This window comes from Rhinopithecus bieti, unplaced genomic scaffold, assembly GCF_001698545.2.
Source record: "Rhinopithecus bieti isolate Rb0 unplaced genomic scaffold, ASM169854v2 scaffold_4104, whole genome shotgun sequence".
In the NCBI taxonomy this organism is placed as follows: Eukaryota; Metazoa; Chordata; class Mammalia; order Primates; family Cercopithecidae; genus Rhinopithecus; species Rhinopithecus bieti.
The window spans coordinates 1,068,830-1,074,829 of record NW_016804554.1 but is presented as its reverse complement, the minus strand read 5'-3'; positions in this window follow the sequence as shown (position 1 = coordinate 1,074,829).

Here is a 6,000-nt window from a genome sequence, read left to right as displayed (position 1 = left end):
TATATATATCTCATTGAATTTTCACAAGAACTAAATCATTGCCCTCACTTTAGAAGAGAAATAACTGAAGCTCTGAGAGGTTACTAACTTGGCTTTAATTACACAGTAAGTGGTAGAACCTGGTACCATGCTACGCCTCTTGGGGACAAATGAAATATAAAATCTGATTTCTGGCTTCTTGCAATAATCTTCCATCTTTCATAAAAATGTTATTCCTAGTCCCTGCAAATAACCTGAGACTTCATACAAAGAAAGACAAGTACAAGTTTGCAGTAGTAGTAAGAGAAAAAGCTATTTAATGCTGTGCGTACAAAAGATTTCTTTTTGGAGGACTTCTAGTTCTGGTTCAGCATGTTAGAAGCCACCACCTCATCCCAAGAAGTTAAAAGCTGAAAAACGTAAAAGTCAATAACTCTTTTAGACCCATCAGGAAAGTGATGTGCCAAGGAAAACTGCTGTCCCCAAATCTGAGAGACAAACAGGCAGATAACAGACAATCAAAACTTACCTGAGAAGAACCTACTAATAAAAGTACAGAGGGCCCAATGCCTTGATAGAAAAATCAGAACTGTAATTGACAAATTGCTGAAGGCTCAGTGTGGGCAGATCTGAGAGTTTGAAACTCCAGGGGCGCCCAGTCATAGGGGAGGACCCACACATTTGTGAGTTTTACCTCCAGAGGCTCTACCAGGTTCTCACAGTGGATATTCAAGAACAATACCCTCATACTTTTGAAAGAAGTAGGGAAAAGTAGTAAGTAACCATTTTAAAACACAACAGGACATTTTGCTTTTCTTAACACGTCTGCTTTCAGGAGAAATTATTTTATCAGAGTAATACCTACTGGGTTTTTAGCAGAGCCTAATCTCCCCACGGAAAGAAAATATCTAACTCTAGTCCCCGTAGTCATCTTCCTGACCTAAGGGGGGAAAATGTCTGAGAATCATGAGTAACGTTAACAGTCCAGGGTCGTAGTCTTAATAAAAGACTGAAACTTAATCTTTGAACTGTAGAATGCTCCCTTCCCTCCTCTGCACCTTACCACCATGTTACTAAAAGCCCATTTATAAAAGTTTCGTTTCCCTGTTACATATTGTCCACTTTTCAACAAAAGATTCCAAGGCATGCTAAAGGGCAAAAATGCAGTTTGAAGAGGCTGAGCAAGCATCAGAAACCATGTCAGATATGACAAAGTTCAAATTATTAAATCCAGAATTTAAATAAAAAACAAAACTTTTTTTTGTTTTTTGTTTTTTTTTTTGCAATTTTATATGACTTCATCTTCTTCCCTTTCTCGGCATATCAATTACACTTCTTTTTTTCTTTTTTTCTTTTTTTTTTCTTTTTTAGGGGTTGTCCTAGAGTTTGCAATATACATTTACTACGAATTCAAGGAATTTAAATAAAAAACAGAACTGTGATTAATATGCTAAGGATTTTAATGGAAAATGTAGGCCACATGCAAGACCATGTTAATAGTAGAAAAATCGAATTCTAAGAATAAAAAAGAAATGCTTGGGATAAAAAACACTGTAACAGAAACGAAAAATGTATTTAATAAACTCATTAATAGGACCCAGTTGAGGAAAGAATCTCTGAGCTTGAGGATGTGACAAAAACTTTCAAAAGTAATATATATACACACACATATATATGTGTACTTATACATATATATACTTATATATATACACATATATCTATAAGTGAAGTGAATGATACAAGAGACAGAAGAGAGAAATTAGAAATATTTTGTTATTATGAGGTACTCATACTACTTGTGAAGTGACATATGTTATTTAAAGTGGACTTGAATTCGTAGTAAAAGTATATTGCAAACTCTAGGACAACCCCTAAAAAAGAAAAAAAAGAAGTATAATTGATATGCCAAGAAAGGGAAGAAGATGAAGTTATATAAAATTGCAATTAAATCACAAGATACAGAAAATGTGTGGAACACAAATTTAGAAATAAAAAAGGTAACAAATAGACAATAATAGTGTTATTATTATTTTTTTTTTTTTTTGAGACGGAGTCTAGCTCTGTCGCCCAGGCTGGAGTGCAGTGGCGTGATCTCGGCTCACTGCAAGCTCCGCCTTCCCAGGTTTACGCCATTCTCCTGCCTCAGCCTCCCGAGTAGCTGGGACTACAGGCGCCCGCCATCTCGCCCGGCTAGTTTTTTGTATTTTTTAGTAGAGACGGGGTTTCACCGTGTAGACCAGGATGGTCTCGATCTCCTGACCTCGTGATCCACCCATCTCGGCCTCCCAAAGTGCTGGGATTACAGGCTTGAGCCACCGCGCCAGGCCAATAATAGTGTTATTATGATACATATGATACATATGATAAAATTAATCTAATTTTAGCCATAATCACTTCAAACACTAATGATGTAAACACACCAATTAAGAGACAGAGATTGTCAGAGTGAATAAAAAGCAAGACCCAATTGTATGTTGTCTACAAGCAATTTACTTTAAATATAAAAGCATATACTGATTAAAGGGATAGAGAAAGCTATTCCACACTAACACTAATCTAAACAAAATGGGAGTTGCTATATTAATTTTAAACAGAGCAGACTTCAGAGCAAAGAAAGATATCAGGGATATAGAAGGAAATTACAGACTACTTAATGATACAGGGGTTAATACTCCATAAAAACATAATGATCCTTAATATATGTGTACCTAACATCAGAGTTAAAATATAGGCAAAAACTTGTAGAACTGCAAGGAGACAGGGATGGATGAATCCACTATTATAATAGAAGACATCAACACCCTTTTCAAAACCAGAAGGTAGAAAATCAGTAAGGACATATTTAAACTCAACACAATCAATGGACTACTTCATCCCACACCAGCAGAATATACTTTCTTCTAAAGCTTACACAGAATATTCACTAAGATAGACCAGATTCTGGGTTTAAAAGTCAATTGCTTTTCTACAAATCAGCAATCAGTAAGTATAACTTAAATTTAAAAGACAGTACTATTTACCGACTACATTACTATTTAGCACTCTCCTCCCCGCAAATTAAATACTTAGGTATAAATGTCAGGAAATGTATACAAAGTCTGTATGTGGAAAACTACAAAGCTAACAAAAGATATCAAAGAAGAACTAAATAGAGAAATATTCCATGTTCACGGATAGGAAGACTCAACCTTGTCAGAATGTCATTTCTTCTCAAGTTGATCATAGATTCCATGCAATCCCAGTCAAACTTCCAGCCAGTCATTTTGTGGATATTGACAGACTGAGATGTATAAGGGAATAGAATAATTAAAATGGACGTTGGAAATTTTTTCATACCATATACTCGGTAGTGGCATAAACCTCAGTCACTAAATCAGAGGTGATTTAACTTCACTTTACCTTTATAACTTCACTTTTTACAACCTACTCCAAGCCTCTTTTTACTGAGTAATAATCTGTCAATGCTAATTGTCATCCCTCCTTTGAAGTTGATTATAAGTTCAAGGGGACTTTTAATAACTTGAGCAATGCACTGAGATTGGAGCACCCTTTGGTGCTTAATATTTGTTGAGCTGTACATCTCATTGGGTCCTTGGTCTTTGTGGGTTTTTTTTCAGGCCATTGCTGTTTTATGCCTTAAATTTGGCTAATAGTCCTCATAGGGTCTGCTGAATCCCAATTCTAGGTTTCTTCTCTTCCTGAATCATTCTGGCAGGCAGTGGAAATTGTGAGATTGTCTGAAGTCCATTGTCCTCAACTCATCATGCAACCACTGCTCCTTTGTCATGTCTAGTGTGCAGGGATATTCTGGGGTCTTCCTACCTCTCCAGGATCTACTGGGAAGTGACATAGTTTCTCTGTAATCTGGACTTCTCCACAACTATTTAAAATTATTGTTTTGCTCCATTCTGTGGTCTTGGTCTAAGACGAGGAGTGTGGCTAATGTGCAGGCATCTTTCTTAGGGACATACCAGTATCTGAGCTCTCATTGCTTTTTCTCTTAATGGAAGTAGAAAACTTTACTTTTACTTCTTATGTTTGTTATATCCTTGATGCTTCCTAAAGCTTAGGCCATTGACACTAAAGCTTGTTCTATATTCTTCTGCTGTGCTAAACTCTCCATGGATGCCAAGACTACGCAGACCAAATGCAAAATATTTTAAGAAGTAACAAGGATAAAAGAAATGATATTATCATTTAATATTCTTTCACCATCTTTTACATAAAGATGAGGGAAATGAGAACTGTGGAGATTTGAAAAGGAGGTGAAATTGAGAAGTACAGCTAAGACTAGCAGGTGGGTAGTTCAACTTTTTCTCCTTCTATGATGCCACAGTACCACTAAAACTCCAAGGACAAAAGAAAAATGTTATAGTAACAATAATAATAATAACAGGTAACATTTATTTATGACTTACTTTGCTGAGAACTTTTCTAATGAATATTTGTGAATTATTTCATTGAACCCTCACAGCTGCAGGAGGTAAATATATTTCTTCATTTTACAGGTGGGAGAACTGAGGCACAAAAAGGAACATTGACATGCACAAAGAGAGGCAATAGGTGTCTCCAGCTATAATACCATGCTACCCTGGTTATGTGGTTGTACTAGTTATTGGTGATTTATGTTGCTTCATAACAAATTACCCTGAAACTTAGAGCTGAAATCAATAAACATCTTATACAGTTTCAGTTAGTTAGGACTTTGGGAGCAACTTAACTAGATGTTACTGGCTAAGGGGTTTTCATCAAATTGCAGTATGGTGTAAACTGAGTCTGCAGTCACCTGCAGGTTTGATTGGGGCTGATTAATTCGATTCCAGAGTGAGTTAGTTGCTCACATACCTGATTAATTTGTGCTGACTGCTGGCAGGAGGCCTCAGTTCTTTGCCATATGTCCCTCTTCATAGAGGTGCTTGAGCTTTTCTGTGACATGGTGGTTGGCTTCCAAAAAGAATGATGATCAAGAAAGAAAGAGCAAGAGTGAGAGGCAGAGAGAGAGAGGGAGAGAGCGAGAGCCTTCAATATCTTTTATGATTGCTAGTAACTTCAGGTTTTATCCCTCTCAAATTCTTATATTGGTACCCAAACCTTTGATAGGATAGTATTAGGAGGTAGGGGATTTGTAAGGTAACTAAGTCATGAGGGTTTAGTGTCCTTGTAAGAAGAATAAAAAGTGCTAGTAGCCCTCACTCTTTGCCATTGGAAGATACAAGATGTCAGCTGTCTGCAACCTGGTAAAGGATCCTCACCAGAACCTGACCATGCTAGCACCCTGAACTAGAACTTCTAGCTTCCAGAACTGTGAGAAATAAGTGTTTGTTGTTTAAGCCACCAAGTCAATGGTAATAGTTACAGCAGCTGAACTAAGACAATAACCTTGACTAGGAGTTATACACTGTCACTTCTGCCATTTTTATTTGTTAATTTGTTAATTTTACTCAGTTTGTTAGAAGTCAGTCACTAAGTCAAGCATATATGCAAGGGTAGAGTAACAAGTCTTCATCTTTAGAAGGGAGAAATATCAAAGAATATGTGGGCATATTTTAAAACCACCACAATAGGTATTCTACATTTATCATGAATATTGTACTTTAGTCCAATTTAACTTCTTGCTCTTTACATGTATTTGTGAAAAATATTGTCACAATAAACACATCCAGGGTGGCTATATTATGAAAAATAAATTGTATACAATTGAATCCACCAACACCTTGGGCTACTGTTGTGGCATAAAAACAATAATAGCTTGGATGTTTGCTTTATTGTGCTTGGGAATTGATTTCTTAATTTATAAAGATAACAATTTCCTCTGCTTTTATTTGTGGCTAGTTTTTTTTTTTTTAGTGTGTGTTGTTGTTATTGTTGATTTTGAGATGGAGTCTCACTCTGTTGCCAGGCTGGAGTGCAGTGGTGCCATCTTGGCTCACTGCAATCTCTGCCTCCTGGGTTCAAGAGATTCTCCTGCCTCAACCTCCTGAGTAGCTGGGACTAGAGGCACACACCACCAAGCTCAGCTGA